The sequence below is a fragment of the Molothrus ater genome, chromosome 7 (assembly GCF_012460135.2).
Source record: "Molothrus ater isolate BHLD 08-10-18 breed brown headed cowbird chromosome 7, BPBGC_Mater_1.1, whole genome shotgun sequence".
NCBI lineage: Eukaryota > Metazoa > Chordata > Aves > Passeriformes > Icteridae > Molothrus > Molothrus ater.
The window spans coordinates 13688141-13706751 of record NC_050484.2 but is presented as its reverse complement, the minus strand read 5'-3'; the positions used below and the strand labels follow the sequence as shown (position 1 = coordinate 13706751).

Here is an 18611-nt window from a genome sequence, read left to right as displayed (position 1 = left end):
GGAGTGGGGAAGCAGGGGGGAGAGCATGAAAAGTTAATGCTATACTGTGGTATTTTCAAAAATAGCTAAATTCTAATACTTCCATAAGAATACTAGGATCACTCATAATCCCAGGCAAGGAATAGTAGGGGCTCATGAAATTCTGTAAAATGACCAGAAATTAAATGTGCCAAACTAAGCCTGGAGTAACTCACACAAAGTAAAAATTTTTTATTCTTTTCACCACATTGCCAGAGGCAAGACTGCAAAATTCCTTTGGAATGACATTTTGAAAGTATCTTCTGCTACACCTTTACTTGGTGTAAAAAGTACTCACAAGAACCCTGCTACTCTGCTGTACTCTCCCTAATATCTTAATTCTAAGTTTTTTAAGAGAACTCTAATTGCAACTACACAAAAGTTTTGTTTTTCAATGTTTGCAATTATTTTTCTCTTACAGAAAGATGAAAAAACAGCCTTATATTCTGCTTTCTGGAAAAGGGAGAATGACTACTTTCCATTGTCCTTTTCCAGCAGAGACGTATCTTTCTAGGACACTCTTAAAGTTTTTCTAATGCATAAGGTATCTTAGAAATTTTTGGTTTCAAGAGGTATACAGAGCTCAGTAATCAAACAAAGCTAGCAGCCAACTACCAGTACTCTTGGCTATGGCTAGAGTTCCTCATGATACTCTGCACAAAAAGAGGTTGCTGTTGAAATCATCTGGCTCTAAATAGCATTGCAAGATACATATATTTATATATATACTGTATTTATTATTATTCTGTTATACAAGTCAGAATCTAACACAAATTTCAGAAAATTTCAAGTAAGCAACAGCTTGTCAAGAAAGAAATATTCCTGCTTTTTTTTGCCGTTACATCTTAATATCAGATGTCATTGAGGCTGAATCTTTCCTGAACTCAATGGGAAAATGGGAAGGTTGCAGGAAGTCTAAATAGATGACTTTTTAACTAGACAGACATTTTATTCATTTTTCCCTGATAGAAATGTAATGATATTACCAAGATATGGCTTAAACAACAAAAATTAACAAAACATAATACCTATTACAGACACTGATACTACAAGACTGTTTAAAAGTCTCAAAATTTTTGTAGATGTGTTATATTATTACTAACACAATTTCATTTTTTTCTATAGAACATAGAAATTCATGTCTTCATATGAAAACAATGATAGATACAATTTCAAGCGTTACAATTGAGTTAGAAAACCAGGGCTAAAAATGAGCTTAATACCGTATTGCATACTGAGTTTGCATCATGCTCCACGAGCCATGCCCCTTCCTAAGGCAAATACAGCCTCAGTTTACATCATTGGTGCAGCCAGGCTCAGTTCCTTTCCAGAATACTTAAGCCTGTGTCCACAAGGCTGATGGCCAGTGCTGTCATTTCCTTCAGTGTAAGCAGCAGGAAACGTGGCTCACAACAAAGGCAGGAATACCGGACACACACAACCGAAACAGAACCTACCGTCCACTCTGAGCCTGTTTTGGAAATCTGACCAAATCTGCAACTTAACCTTAGTGAACACTTCTCAGGATTAAGGGTATTCTGGTCATGAATTCTCACAGCTGAAGAGTTTTCTGCTATATAAAACCAGGACAAACTCTTATCTAGACATACATTCTTTTCGCAGGACTATGGGAGGAGGTTATATCTAGCTCACAGAAAATTAGGTCACCCATTTTATAAGCAAATATAAACTGCATGTTGAAGTCTGTAAGCATTTCATAGATACTCTCACTCAACAGAAATTTGGAAGAGATTTATCACAAATTCTGCATAGAGCTAGAATCATTATAAATACAGGAGGAAGGAAGTTCATATTTACAATCTTAGTCAAACAAGAAAAACATTATATCATCTTAGCAGCTGTGTAAGAATTTGGCAAGCCTCTGAGTAAAATTTTTTTCCAAACATCCCAAAAGAACAATTATTTTTGTTTCCTGGAACATATCTTCTTTGGTATAAAGACCTCTCTAAGGATTGAGCCAGATGAATAAACTACAGAATACAACACTGAAAGTGGAATGTGTACCACAATGAGTATTTTTACTGCTAAAGCAGCTGAGTTGACCACACTGTATAAGGAATGTAATTTGTGACACTAGAAATGCTAATTATTTGGACCACATTCACGTCTTCATAAGGACAAGGGTTGGCAAGAAAGAACTGATCTGGCAATAATTTGCTGTAGTCCAAATGAGGCACAAAGCAGCAAGAGTAGCTATTTAAAATGTAAGTGACAGTGATTAGTTAAAAAGCCATGTAACAATTAATCTCTTAATTCAGTACCACCTCAATATTTAAAATGAAAATAATTTCATAGTTTTGTTTGTCTACTGCTCTATGAAAAAGTTTATGCAGATGCAGAAGTTTGTCACACATCCCATTAGCCACAGTCTCATTTCCTCGATTGCTAACAGTACAGTGCGAAGTGGCTGGAAGATTTTTATAGTTTCATTTCTTGCAGAAAAAATTTTTACGCTTGAATCTGAGATCTCTATCTCACACTGAATCAAATCAAAGCAGCAGCATCATGAAAGGATTTACAACGAAGCTTAAAAAAGAAGAATTATTTCATGGCTTTTATCATTTTTCTATCTTCCTTCAGACCTTTAAATGCCCATTCAGGTCTAAGTCTTGCTGGCACTTTCTTCCTAATACCTTTCCAAAGGATTTATAAAGTTTTGCTGATAGCAGCTACAGCCTAGCATACTCTGAAGGGCCAACTTGTTACAAATCAGAACAGGTTTAAAAGCCAAAAAAGAAAATCAAAAATCATTTTTGTAGAGTTATAAATTTCATTCCACAGGGAGTTTTCTGCATATTCTCCCTTCAACCCAACACATCTATGCAGTAAAAGTAGCTTATAACGACTAAAACATATAGCTGAATTCCTTGTGTATATTTATTTATGAGTAATTTATGCCAGGGTCCAGGTCCAGACTGCAAAGGAATTTTGCATTTGACAGCGCCACACATCTACTTCCACCAGCGGAAGGGGAACAATGGAAAATATTGGTGAGGGCCTTCATCCATCTTCACCCTTCAGAACTGGAGACAGTACTCCATCACAAAAAGGAGGTGTTACTGCTCTTCCAGTCATCATCACCACCTTCTTCCTCCCTTTCCTCCCCAAGAAGCATGCTGAAGTGCATTCATACAGGTCAGAGTATCTCGTCTTGTTCATTTACACCACAGCAAGCAGTTCCCTTACTAACTCTAGAACACAGAAGAGAAGCATGGTCCAGCTGCCAGAAATGAAGCTCTTTTGCCATATTTGTCATGACATTAATCTCCCCTCTCCTTCTATTCAGTAGCAGAAACAGAATTAAAACTAACAAAATCTTTTGGCTCCCAACTGTAAGAACAAACAAGGATCTTTTAAAAAAGCTGGAAAATTAGGGCAAGGTAGAACAGCTCTTCAACTGGTATGACACATCAGTAAAGCTAAAAAACAATGAAATCTAATTTTAAAATGAGTAGTCTAACTTCAGTAAAACATGATCAGTGCTTTCTGACTCTACGTCTGGCATCCAAGAACACTTTCTTCAATGCTTTCCAGGGAGACTTCTAGTAATGTGACAGGAATTGTGCCACATTAGACTTCAGATGTAAATCTTTAATGAGAAAAGATTTTTTTCAGACCACAGCCTGACAGAAGACAAGTTAGCTGTGTCTAGCATAAAAGAGGGAAAATAATTATATTTTACTAAACTTACAGAAAGCCAAAGGTATAGATCATGCTGTTTTGTTGTCTTTTTATTCTTTAACATATGTTTGGGTCTTTAAAGTAAAGTAATAGATGACCATAAGAGACACCAGAAACAGACAAGATATTCAAATTTTCATAGCATGTAGGTGTGTTAGGAAACAAGAGACTAAATAATTTTATTTGTGACTCAGTGGCTAAACAGATTTGACATAAGTCAAAGGAACAGTTTTTTAAACAGGTGACATGCTCACAAGCCATTTTATGAAACATAAAAACATCCACATCATCCGAGTTAGGTATCTAGGCTCAAAAGCGGAGTGCATGTAGCCTCTATATACATTTGTGCAGAATGGAAGATCAAGAAGTTAATTGCCAAATTGATTTTGCAGTCTGCAGTGGGACAAAAATCAGACTTAAAATCAGATCAAGGACAACCCAAACATTTAATAAAGTACAAAGAGAAAGGTAGGTTTTTCTTAGGAAAAAACTCTAAGCTTTTTGACATGACTATGCAAAATATTTCAGATGCTGTATCCAAAATAACCTCAGGGTACAGATAACAAAAACAACCAAACAAAAAATAGTTAACAATGTGATGAATAACACAGAAATCATCCAGAAGTTCAGTTCACAGGTCATGCTGTATAAAAATAAGATGGAAGATACTAATAAAACAGTTTAAAAATGACTAATTCCAATCTCTTCATTATGGTACTGGAGATTTCTTGATGCAAAGCTCCCACATAAATATGAATACATCATCACTCCCCTCTCATAATCTAGTACTGAGTGAAGGAGGAAGACCTCTCCTTCCCTGCATAAGAAAAAGGTTAAAACTAAACTACCTGTAGGGCACAGCAGAAAATTCAAGCAACTTGTATATGCAAAGTCAGAAAGTCCAAGTTTCTCTACATAAATCTTCTGATTAACTTAAAGCAAGTTTCTCTACATAAATCTTCTGATTAACTTAAAGCAAGGAAGGTCTTTTTCTTTGCAAGAGGAAGTGATAGCAGAAAGAAGAAAGACAGTGTTACAAAGTCAAGAAAGGTTAGTGTACTTGGGACTGGACAATGGTACACATACCAAAGACAGCAGATACCATTTAAATAATAATTTTACAAGTCAAAGACTGGAAGGAATACCTCAACAGCTTTGTCTTAAAAAAGCCATGAGACCACAAACAACCACCAAAAAAACCCCCAACCACGAGACTCTCCACCCCTTTGCGAATAAAGGAAAGCAAATGAGTTAAGTCCACTTTCTTAGGAAAAAGAAATACATGTCCAAAAATCAGTGGAAGAAAGCTGGGAATGATTTCTACACAGTGCTGTTGCTGCAATGCTAAACACTGCTAAACACTGGAGCATGGACCAAGAATGCATTCCCAGTACTCACTGCTATCATTTTCTAGCACAAATGTATTAAAAAGTTCAGAAAGTCAGAAAAGAAAAAACCCTTTTACTTACACCAATATACTTTTTGCACACTTGCTCATAAACAGCACTAGTAAAGAGGCACATATTCCATTGCTACACTTCTCAGATATTTAAGTCCCACTAAAGTCTTTAAGACATAGTTAGATTATAGGATTGGTTTGGGCTTTTTTTTTTACTGAACTATTTATACACAAGGTAGATATCATTGTGCTGGTGAAGCTGAAACAAGTTCTGTTTTCATACAGCTGGATTTGACACCCAACTGAAAATGCTCTTCTGCATTTAACAGAAATCTTGCAAAACACTTTGAAGGATGATACATAGAACAGATAAGGAAGCAATTACCTGGGCAATTTCGCCATAATATTGAAGGAAATCTTAAAAATAATTATATTTTACTAAACTTACAGAAAGCCAAAGGTATGGATCATGGTGTTTTGTTGTCTTTTTATTGTTTAACAGAATTCTAGAATCTTAACCTCTGACACAGCAGTATAGCAGAAGCCTGACATAACTGTGACCAGTGAAAAGTTAGTGCAATAACCACTCTTTGAAAGCCTGCCCATGAACAAACATGCACTTGGCAATTTTAGTCAAGCAAGTAGCCAAAACTCGTTATTTAATGGACAGTAGCTAGAACAATCAGCAGCGAATGACTCACCAATGAGGTGCTACTATGCTATAAGTAGCATTTGCTCTGTCAGAGCTGCCAGTGGACTCTCATGCTTCTTTAGGAAACTGCCTGGCTGTGGTCCCATGGCAATGCCACTGAGAATGCCTACCAGCAATCCATGCCTGACTGCCAGCACTGTTTCAATGGCACTGTCTCTTTCTATTCAGGGCAACCACTTACGAGCTCTGGAAATGAAACAGCTCAACCACAAGCCAGAGCGTGCCCCACAACATCATTCAAGAAGCAATACCTGTAAAAACCAAATGGGATGCATCCTAAGACCTTGTTTGTTCCTGGTCTCAACTTGCTATCTGATGTCACAACCTTCTCTCAGAAGGAAACCAGTAAAAGAGCAATACATCTGCGGAATCATTCACAGCCTTTGTGGTAAGTAGTAAGGTCAATTCTAGCAGCACCTCTTTCCAGCTCTATTATTCCTAACAGTTAAAAAACTCTATTTTAAAAAATTCAATCAAGTCACAGAAACCAAGTTCTCAGCCCTTTTTCAATTCCTCTGCATAATCTAAGAACTCATCCCAGTTGAGGAGAATATGCACAAAGCACAGGACTAACACAGCTCATAAATCCTATCCAACCTCCCACCGTGTGCATTTTGAGGTGGGGAATACCAAGAAAAAGATCCTGCCAGTTCTCAGTGGACAGGATATCTCCTGTGGGACAGTTCTAGCCAACAACGTCTAAGTGCATGCATACAAACATAATCCCAAGTGCAGGAAGCAACTGGGCACAGAAAAAAGTATTTTTCTACCTATCCAGTTTCAAATCAAGAAGTATTTCAGAAGCAAACATTCCAAGATCAATTCCCAAAAAGAGGACAAGAGAGCTACAGAGAATTTTCAAAACTACTCGTTGTTTGCAACTCCACTAAAGAACTGGAAGACTGTATGAAGGGGAAAAAAAGATGAATGTAACAAGAGAGCAGAAAAAGTGTGTTTCAAAGATGACAAGGACAGCATTTAATCCATAATATAATGCTTCCTCTGTGGCAGACCTAACTTCCTCTCTTAAAATAATGTCCTGCTCCTCAAGACACTATAAAAGCTCAGCAATACAGAGAGGGCACAAATCAATTTTTTACAGAATGCAAAGTCAAGGATATTATTTCAGTGATTATTTTGATCACCTTTAAAAGTAATATATCAGTTATTTACAAACTTACTTTCTAAATACAATCTCTAACATATATTGGCAGTACAGTGGCAATAAAATATGAAAACTGCATAGTTATCTATCTGCATGCCATTCAATATCAGGCTTCTGCATTTACATCGAATGACAGAAAGATCATCACTATTTGCTACTGTTGAAATACAAGCCTCAAACTAGTTCCACATAGCTACACAAACGATTCTTGATGGACACAGAACCAAACTGCTGCTACTCTCCCCAAGGAAATGTCACCCATTGCATTATGGATGCAAGCAGAACTTCATAAATTATGGCAGAAATATTAAGTAAACTAAGAGTGTCTTTTACTGGACCTTCAATTACCTCACAGAGCAGTGCTCTTCAGTTTAATAGACGATTCCATCACAGTATTACATGTCTCCATAATGAGTCATGTCAGGCAAAATTTTAAGTTTTCTTTTCAAAAAGTGAACTAATTATATAGTATTTTAAATAGTTAACCATCCACATATTCCAAATTCTACTAAAAAACCAAAACAACTTTATATTGTACTTACCACCATTTCAAACATTGGTTACTACTATACTCCAAAAAGTTCGATACTTCACTATGAGTGTCTTGAAATAAACAGACATAATAAAAGGCAATGATTTATGATGCACAGTATCCAGATACTAAATAATTAGTCATACTGCAAAAATAAGAAAAGCCCTACTTTTGTATATATGTTAGTTCCATATTCCTATCAATAATACTGCCTGAATCATGCTAAAATACCAAGAGCTCATTGCAATCCGGCAGAAGTAATTTTAGGAATGAAGCAGCAGCTGCTGAATCTATCAGCAGGCTCTGCCTTCTCAACTCCTACTGGTACTTTGTAATATAGTGAAGGCATGCGCAGTTGTAAACTCAAATATTTAACTCCACGCTGCAAGGCAAAAAGAATGCAGACAACATAAGGCCAGCTGCAGTTTTTACACTTTCATAAGAGAACAACTGATCTTTTATCTTGTTTTTCAACTCACTCTAAAATAGAAAAAAAAAGGATTTAGGCAGCTTTAACTAGAACAATGTACTACACAAGACACATCCATATCTTGTAGCATTTTCTCATGTTTCATCAAATCATGTGTATAGAAATGTTGTTCTCAAATGCTCACGAGTTGTATTATAGAGCATGCCCGATTAACCTTATCTCAGAAAGTTAATAATGAGCATTACCACACCAAAAAAAAAATTTGGTCTCCTAGTTTCAGGTGATATACATTCTAAACAAAAGGAAGACTATGTACCTTCAGGATTAGAAAAATAATGTAGGTAGAATTCAACGTCAGAAGGGGTTACATTAACATATACAAAATAAAGACACTAGATAAAGGGTTAGGAAGACATTTCTTTAAAGCACATTCTCCTGTTTTGCAAATACAGTTCTATTTTTCTACTGGTTAATGCATCTTTTACACCAAAGTGTAAAAGATGCAAGGCTGGCCCATGGTCACATTATACAGGACAAAATTTACATTGTCATCTTCAAAATTAGAAAGTATACACTTCACAACAATTACTGGAAAACATGACTCATCAGAAGTACTAAATAATGAGGAATAATTTAAAAAGTGAAAGATAATACCATAACTTGCCTTATGTAGTGCACTCAGATCAGTCTTTAGACCATAAAGCAAGCAACAATAGGTTCAATTTAAACTATTTCCGTGACAAGGATAGCAAAACAGCATGTACATTAAATCAAAGTCATTTGCATCAAGTGAATGTTTTTTTCCGTACACTATGTGTATTTTAAATCTAAAGGCCACACAAGGCTAACATACTTTAAAATTATCTGGAAAAATAATAAGCACATAAAATCACTTCCTAAGCTTTCAGGCCTCACAGTCTATCAAAGCTAATGATACCTGTAAATTTATTAACTACCTGATCCTTCAGGAGAATGAAGATTGACACCTCTTTGCAAAAAGAGAGGCACCCAATTCATTAAAGTTCAAAAATGAAACATCATTGACGTTGAAAGTGCATAGTCTGAAAATACTTTGTTTACTCTGTGCTGGACTTTCAACTTCAGAATACAGGCCAGTCATTCCAGAAATATTCCATTCCAGCTGATAAAAGTTAATCTAAGATTCATTATACTGTAGTAATAACTAATCTCAAGGATTTTTTTTAACTTGTTGGTTTTGAGAACTTTCTGAAGTTTTTATGCACATTCAAGCTGAACAGATATAAACGGTATCAAAATAGAAAGTTTCATTCTAATTACACTAATTACACTAATTACAAGGACAGTGCTTTTGGAGGTTTGCTTTCTCTTTTATTTTCAACTAGAACATCTCTGATTTTCACTAACTGGGATAGGAAGCACAAAAGGTTAAGCTGAATGCTGCACTATCAACTGAATAGCTGTTGACAGAGCATTCTTCATAAAGACAGTATATGTCTCATTTTAACAACTGTGATGTGGCTAGGTGGTTCCTCTTGAAAATTTCACTCATTTCCCTGTTTCTATTTTCTGCTCTGCAAGCTGCCAGAAACGAAAAAACACTCTCACTTTTCTATGGGACCCTTCTCCTTCCATGCAATTGCTGAAAATGAGACTTCTCAATTTTGCTGTGCTTCTTAGAAAGTATCTCAGAGGTCTCTAATCCAGAACTAAACATTTCTTCATAATTCTTTCGTTCTACAATAGGCAATAATTTATTTGTGGGAGTCACATCAACCTAACAGCCATTCAGTTCCAGAGAACAGATCATGCCACTAAGTTACTTATTAATAGACACAACAGAGTAGAGGTGAAAGAAAAAGTGATCTTCTCTTACCCAGCTTCAGTAGAGAACTGTTCTCCTGACCTGTGACATGCTCAGGGATGGATAAAGTTTCAGCCAGTATTATTGCTTTGGAAGGTTACTAGTGACTGAAAACTACTGACTTCCCTCCTCCACCCCTAAATGAAATGCCTCCATTTAATAGATAGAAGAACTATCTATTAGAAGACACAAATGCTACTGACTAAACTCCAGAGTACCAGGAAGGTGCACTGATACACACAACTTGCAGAATGCTTCACCAGGAACACAGCGTGCAACCACCCATGTTTCTGTCAAAGCCACTCAGCTTTACATGTTCAAGTAAAAGGTCATGCTCTTGAGTCATGCATTAAAGATCTAAGTGACAACTTCCTTTGAGAACAGAGATTTGTATGGCATTTTTACTTAAAGGCTTAGAACAACCTAATGAGATTTTTCACGATGGGGAGATTTTTTTAAATGCACTATAAACCACTAAGTCTTTAGTCACCTCTGAAGGAGAATGATTACTGACACCTTGGAAATCCAAACTTGCCTTGGTGTATTGAAACAAATTCTAACAATGATTAACTCGATTTTAAGTGGTGAAACAAGTTCACAGTGATCCTTCCAGCAAGGAGCAGAGCAAGAAACAAAATTAGTAACGTAAGGACAAGTAGGTGTTTAGCATGTTTGGGGATTTTGTGTGTGTTTTTCTTACATCTAGTCTCCAGTGATCTTTACATATACAAAATCAACTCAAGCATAGTTTAGTGGTGGACTTGGCAGTACTAAGTTATTGGCTGGACTTGATCTTAAAGGTCTTTTCCAACCTAAACGATTCTATAAATAAAGACAGCTTGGAATGCTTGGCCTCTGGCATAGAATCAAAAATCCTATGCAAGATGCCTCATCACTACACAGGCATGAGCCAGGCAAGTCAGGATGAAATCAAGAACCATACATGAGTGAGAAACTGCTGAGGAACAGCCAACAGTGCAATACCAAAGACTGAGGCTTAAAGTCCAGACACAATCCACAAGTATTGTACCTCCCACAAATCAACTGGGAGAAATCTCCCTGGGCAGCAAACACTGTCCTTGCTTCTGCAGGAATCTAGAGTAGATACTGCATTTATTACAATGTTCTTGTAGACACAGATTCTCAAAGTTAACACAGTTTAAGAACTTCAGATCTTATCTTTATGTACTCTCTGGCAACAATATGAGAAAACCTGAGGGAACACTGTCATAGTCATAATGAAACGGTTTCACATTTGTTAGAGTACTTCTCTTCTTACCTAATTCAATACTTCTTGTTCTAAATTATAAAAGAGTAGCAAGCAATGAGCTCAGACAAAAGTAGAAAAAAATCCCATGGGATTAAAATTAAGACAATTAGTATGCAAGCAGAGTATTTCTGCAAAGCTAATAAGCTTCCCATGCCAATTTCACCTCTGGAAGATCATCATCAGGCTGCAAAAATCAGTCTTGTTCCTAAGACGCTTGAAAGCATGCTGAAAACTTGCTATTTTCAATATTGAGCTAGAACCCATCCCAGTTTTGTAAAGCAGCTCATCTTAATAAGTATAGATAACATTAGTCATCTAGATATGAAAATGAAATTTACAAAATCATGAGGCAAAGTATTTCCTACAACAAATTCTGAAAGCCTTGACAGATGCCTTTTCATATTCGTAAGATGCAAAGAGCAACCTGGAAAGGTGTTTTTCCTTATTTTTAAAAAATTACTTTACATCCCAGAAGTAAAATAACCCAGAATTCTGCAAAACAATATATAATCAGGATCTAGGAAGATGTATAGAAGGGTGTAGCTTCTCTTCTTTCAGCAGCTCCCAACACATCACCTCTTCAATTTTATCATTTTGGCACGCTGTGGATTATGCTATTAACTGGATCACAGAATGTACATGGATTTAATATTGCCCGTCTCTGTTTTTTTTATGAGTATTTTTAATGCACAATAGGTTAGTGATCTCTAAAGCTACTGAAGGATAGTTCTGTCAAGAAAAGTGTAAGGAGGGAAAAAGGTCTCTGGGCTCCACTGCTCTTCTCCTCTTACTAATACCATCTCTTTAAGGGACCTACAAGAAAGAAAAAAAAAGCCCACTGAGTGAAACATACAGTTCTTGAGACTGGGCCAGCTGTGTCAGAGATGAAAACAGGGACTATTCCAGGCTTAGCAAATGCATCTGTACAGAGATTAATGACCTGAACAAGTATATATACAGCACATGGGGAACTTTATTTCTTTCAAAGAACCTGCACATTTGTTTGGCTAATGCTAGCTTCTACAGCAACTCCAAGCCTGTAACGACATCACATCTTTTCGATACTGCTGTACCACAAGGATCAATTCAGCAACTTCACAGATAAACATAAGAATACCTCTCCAAATCTACAGGACCTTTGACAGAGAGAAAAATCTGTCAAACATAGTTTCAATATACTTTCCCAGTGATTAAACCAATCAAATCAGCATTTTAGAGAGAATATTTTACCATAACAATCAATGGAACAATTTAAAAGAAACCCAGACATCAAAAAAGCATTAGGCTTTTTTCATCACTGATTGAAACAATACAATTGAGCAAAACCATCTTAGCATAATGTCTAAATTGCAAGAAGAATAAAATTCTACATACACAAAAAAAGCCATATTATGAATTCTATGTTGTAAAGTTAGCATTTTTCACATTATGCAATGATTTATTCAAAATTTACTGTTGCACTTAGCAGGCAATTTAATTACATATATTGAAAGGATTTAACTGTAAAGAGGATATCAGAGCAAGAATTCAACCATTTGAGATGGGACTATTTTATCATCAATGCTTGATACATACTCATTATTTGCACTTCTAACACTATTCAATGATACAGCCTTTAAAATACAATTTTACAAGCAGGTAATGGACATTTGCCAATTACAGTTTAAGTAAGGTTCACAATTAAGTCTTTTGGACACTTCCAAAAACATTTTTCCTTTTAGCATGACCAACTGGATTTCAGAAAATGAAGTGTAAGTTTGTGCAGAATAATCCTTGACAAGTTTACAGTACTTCCTCAAATAATCAGCAGAATTTTTCACAAGTCACTGGTACACAACTGCTCAATAGCAGAAGACACTGCTAGCTCAACAATAGCTTTAAATGGGGGAGCAATTTTACCAGGCATCTATAACCAAGTTCACACACTAAGACCATGATGACAGAATAAACTACCTTTTCTGTGCTACAGATGGCTGTTCTTAAAGCAGAAAAGTGGGAACATAACAACAGAATTTGCATTGAGATGAAATCAACCCATGTATCGAGCAACAAGCTCTACTTGGAGCTTTGGGAGTAAACTGTTGCTTCCTACTGAAGAGCCAAGAAGGCAATGATTAAAGTAACTACGAGTAACTTACTGCACATGTTAACTGTAAGCACATCACAGTTTCACTCTTTTAAAATTTACTTTAACCAGGACAAAAAGACACCAGGAATACCACAAGTCCTACCAACTCAGTGAACTGCTGCTAAGTCTCTGGGAAAAGGGTAGGACAATGAGACAATCACAGCACTGGCAGCAGCCAAGCACCCTGTGCCAGCAGTAGGCAGTGGACTTCAGCTCTCACTGTCATATGAACAAAGGTTTCTGCCAGTCCCCCAACAACTGCTCCTGAAACTTTCTGAAAGGTGAAGTTTTCAGAGAGGATAAAGGATGCCAATGAGCTTCCCTCCAGCCCTTTTCCATTTGTGTTTTTTAGACAGCATACTTTTCATATCAGATCTACATTTGAGAAAAATGATCAGGTTCTATACTTCACCAAGACTTTTCAACATGAAAGTCCAATCCTGACACAAGTAATAAAACTTAGCAGTCACAAAACTGGAAAGTGATGTCACCTCTTGCTCCTATTTCTTTCTAATCCTGATCTGCTAGAAATCAGCTATTCTGTTGTAATAAAGAGTGGAAAAGAGTGAGGTGTTTCTATATGAACACAACTTGGCATTCTAAACACTTGACAGTACCCTCACACTGTACATGACCATTTCAGCAGATGTCAAATACAATAATTAGAACAACACAATGATAACATTGCAATAAGGGATGATAATTCAGATAATTTTCACAGAAGGTAAGAACAATCTACATGCAGTTTACCATTTATGCTATGCCAGATCAGTGCAATTTTACCAGCAACCTGAGTTCTTGAACACTATAATATTTACTTAAGTAAATAAAACAGTTTTACTACTGTGGATAGTAATTCCCTCACCAGACTCCCTGTAATATTTCCGTATAAGAATTTTCACCTTACACACTGGTGTCTTGAAAAGACCAGAGGCAAGGAAGATTCAACCACCTTTTTAATAACATTTGTTAAAATTATTTTGATGGATTTTTGAGACTAGAAATTCAGTAATGGGGTAAAAATTATGTTCTGTGACTATTTTTGTACCATCCCTTGAATTCCTTCCCCACCTGCAGGCCTCCCTCCCCCACACCCCCTAAAATCCAACTAATTAAGGTATAGGATGGCAACAAATTATTTTCCTAATATTTAACATCAGGACAATTTCAAATCCTTATGTACATCATCCTCCTCCGTACAATACAAGTACAGAGGTAGCCTGCAGGCCAAGACATTTCAAGAGCTCTTCACTAACAGATGGATTTTAAACAACAAGTTCAACAAACAATCTATTTAACATCTTACACGAAACACTTCTGCTAAAGCTGGACATAGAAAATAACTAAAAGTCCTACTTGGAACAAAGCAGAGAAGTGATTTTAATTCACTAAAATGTCAGAAAATATCAGTCAATATATCTGGATCAAGTAGCATACAAATATTCTACAGATACTTTTCTTAGTCTTTATACAATTTTTCTATATGAAAGATTAGAAGGAACCTCTATCATTATTGAATTTCAGTTCTTTCTCACAGGGACTCATTTGTTTAATTGGGTAATTATTTCTAATTTCTAGTATTAACATATAAAAACTAATATACCATTTTCAATGGACACTTTCTTAAAGTGACGATAACACTTGGGAGATTAACAAGAGAAATTTAAATCCCTTTCTTATCTGAAGAACAAGTATAAAGGGCAATTATAGTGCAAGTTTTTTTACTGGCATTACCTAACCCAGTAGACATTCCTAAAGGTAGAAAACATTCCGTGCGTGTGCTCACTCAAAATCTGTGACTGCCAATTATCCAAGGTATTTTTTGAATTCTTAAGAGGACTTACTCAATATGTCAACTTTTGTTTCATAAATTACATTTTTTGAAACAAAATTAACACTCCACATAGAAACGGGTAAAACCTGACTACTCAGCAGTGTGGTGTCATTTCAATGTATTATTAACTCTTAGCAATAAAACAGATCTGGATTGCATCTTTTTATAAGGCTTGTTTATCTGACATTGCCTGATTCTGCCGTAAACCAACACATTTTCTTCCAGCAATTGCAGAGAAAGAGTGTGAAACATGGCAAAATGACTTATTGTTGGGGTCAGAAACAGAAATTGGACATTTCTGGCTTTGGTAAGTGTTTGTAACAAATTCTAGATTTAATCAGGAGGATCCTCAGTGTGAACAGATATTAATGGAAAGTTGTGAAGTACATTATTTCAGTTCTACCTGAAAATTCCATAATAAAACTATTGTTTAACATAACAGAAAAGGCAGAGTGTGATTATTTTGCAACCTTTGGCTTCATTTGTAACACAAGTGATTTGAAGTCCTTTTCTATTAAGAAGGTGATGTAAATTACTTAATGGCTGCAATCTTCAGTACCATTCTTCCTAGTATTTACCTAACTGGCTTAGTCACTCAGATTTAACTCTGTCCCAGTTTGATAGGTTTTTACTTCCCTCTCCAGCGGCTGAAAAACATTTGAAGAAGGAAGGCAAGTATGGCCAGTAAAGATGAGACTAACGCAGGATAAAGATCTACAATTTAAAGCACAAAGAATTAACTGTTTCTAGCTAGAAAAGCCAGTTGATTCTATCGAAAACCTTAATGCTGAAGGAATAGACAAAGGACCAAATTCAAATAAAGAAGCAACTGCTAAAGAAGATTCGTGGTTTGGGGGAAATAAGGCAATACTCATATATTCCGATAGCCAGAACTCTGAGAGATCCTTTTGAAAAACAATGCCTCTTAAAACCAGCCCCAGAGAACCATTACCTACGAAGGGCATCGCAGCAGTTCCACACAATACTTCAAACCAACAAGTGTTCTCTGTACCCAGGCTTACTTCACTAAGAAAGGAACAGACTCCAACACACAGAAAGCTGCAAACAGTTTATGTCAATACACTACTCCATTGTAAAAAAACTACTTTAAATTCAAACCTGAAGGCAGTAGTCTCAAGATACTATGCAAGGAAGGCAGATTGAAGATTATATAACACTTGTCAGTGTTCTCTTTCACATTATTTTTTGTACCCTTTCAAGAAATTAATAGCCAGTACACTGCATTGCTTTCCTTAACTGTGGTTTATCTCTTACTAATACTTTTCTCACTGTCACCACATGCTGAGTCAGAGAATCAGTGGTAGAAGGATGCCTCATTGCACATCATCTGAGCATAAAAATTAAGCCATTTTAAGGAAATATCTATCTGAAAATGAAAACTGTACAAGGGCAATAAATAAATTCCTTGGTGCCACTTACCTTTCTGGTGTACGAAAACAAAAATCTTCTGTAACACGGATTTCTGTACAGTACTTCGAGTATCATCCAGTGATACGAAAAATCACATACCAACTTAGGTGCAGAAAACCAGTTCTGTGTTCCACTATCCACCACACCCACCAAGAATGATATCACTGTACTAAGTATGGATATGTTTAGATCTTTATAGATCTTATGTGGAAAGAATTCCCTGGATTATGACCAAGACTTTTGTTCTTCAAGATGATTTATCAAGTAATTTTACCATTCCTCTGTTATAACAGGATACTTCTCAGCAGAGAAAAGCTGATTAAGGACAATAAAACTGGAAGATTTGTTGTTCTAGACACATTGTTTCAATAAACATCTAGAATTAAGCAATTGATTCTTCTTCTCTAAGGTATTTAACAAGCTAATGTATCCATGTCTGAAGACCACTAGGCGGAACAGACAAAAAGAGACAATTTGCTCAAAACGGAGTGGGTGTGATTCTACAGTCTCACAAAACATCCACCCATCACATGAATGGTAATATAAAGATACTAGCCAAATGGAGTGTACCTGTAATCCACCAGTAAAAAATAAATTGTACTACACAGACTGCTGTTCATCTCCTCCTAAACACCTATAGCCCAGTAAAAATATCAAGTACTAGTAAAAATTACAAAATCCAGTGTTCAAACGCACAGGCGATTGTTTTCTGCCCTACAAGATAACAAATCCAAAAGAAACAAAATCTTCCAACATGAACAGGTAAGTCAGTGGCTTCTTAAGATAACCAGCATTAGTGCAGGAGAAAAATAAGTATAGCCATATGAATTTTACAAGGTCATGTGACACTCGTGTATATAGACACTCCTCCTTTCCCTTCCACCATCAATGATTTTCCCCATGCAGAAAAAATAATATACCACACTCCCAGTTTCATTAAAACCAACGCAGGCATCAAGCTTGCTTGTGAGGCTCTTTGCAAACCAGTCTGCCTTCTGTAGGTCGTATGGCTAAAAAGCTTAACAGATTTCAGGTTTGGTGTTGGGTTTTTAACCCACCATTCCTTCTTGCAGCAGGAACGAGGATTTGCGCGTTTTGTTCCGCGGGTGGCAGCGCGCGCCTCGGCGATGCCTGCGCCGGAGACCCGACTGCCTGCGGCTGCACAGGGCGGAGACTCACCCAAGCTGACATTGTCTGGATGCCACACACTACATCCCTCGCGCATCCCCGGCTGACTTCCCAGCCTCTCCCGAGGCATGCCTCATTCGGGGAAAACCCGGGGGGCACACACATACCAGAATCCTCCACCAGTCATCAGAGCCTCTCTAGAAAAACACACCCGATGGTGCCTGGGGTATGGAGGGGCGCAGGGCACAGGCGCGGGCCGGTAAACGCGCGCCCCTCCCGCACCCTTCGCTCCGGTGCTCCCGCCCAGCCCCGGTGGTGGCTCGGGGGCCGAGGGGACGCGGCAGGAAACGCCGCCCGTCGGCTCTGCCACCGCCGCCCCTCAGAAAAGAGCGAAACGAAGGCGTCTCCGCCACTTACCTCGCCCCGGCTCCGGGGGAGCCCCGGCGGGCAGCGGCGACGCCCCACAGAACAGAGGGGCGAGGCGCCTGGTTCGCTCCTGCTCCCTGCCGGCGGCGGCACCCGGGTCCGCTCCGCCTGCAGACCCCCTCGGCGGCGGCTGCTGCTGCTCCTCCTGCCTCCACTAATGGTGGCCGCCGATACCGGTTCCTTTCGCCGCTCCCTTCCTTTCCCGTTCCTTGTTTCCGTCGAGCGCGGAACCGCCTCCGCCCGGCGGCCGAGGCGCGTCCCTGCCCAGCAGCGGAGACGCCGCTCCCCGCACGCCGCTGCCGCCCCAGCACCGCCACCGCTCCAGGCTCCCCCCGCCGCTCACTTCCGGCGCGCGGGCCGCGCCTCGCCCCGCCCTGCCGGGACCGGCGCCAGCCACGGGGGGCGGCGACGGACCCGCAGCGCCGGGGCGGCCGTTGGGCGCGCGAGCGGCCGTTGGGCACGCGGGGGACGGTTGGGCGCGCGAGCGGCCGTTGGGCGCGCGGGGGACGGTTGGGCACGCGGGGGGCCGTTGGGCGCGCGAGGGGCGGCTGGCGCGCGCGGAGCCGATCGATCCTCGCGGAGCCGATCCCTGC

General features: G+C 38.4%; 1 protein-coding gene across 2 annotated transcripts in view; it reads right to left on the bottom strand.

Annotated features, from left to right (window-relative positions):
• Positions 1 to 18321, bottom strand: part of RAPH1 (Ras association (RalGDS/AF-6) and pleckstrin homology domains 1) — a 79257-nt gene extending 60936 nt beyond the window's left edge. For both annotated transcript variants that reach the window (XM_036386496.1, XM_054515385.1), the window contains exon 1: positions 18010 to 18321. The gene's annotated coding sequence lies outside the window, so the exon portion shown is untranslated. The remainder of the gene's footprint in view (positions 1 to 18009) is intronic.
• Positions 18322 to 18611: the final 290 nt, after the last annotated feature.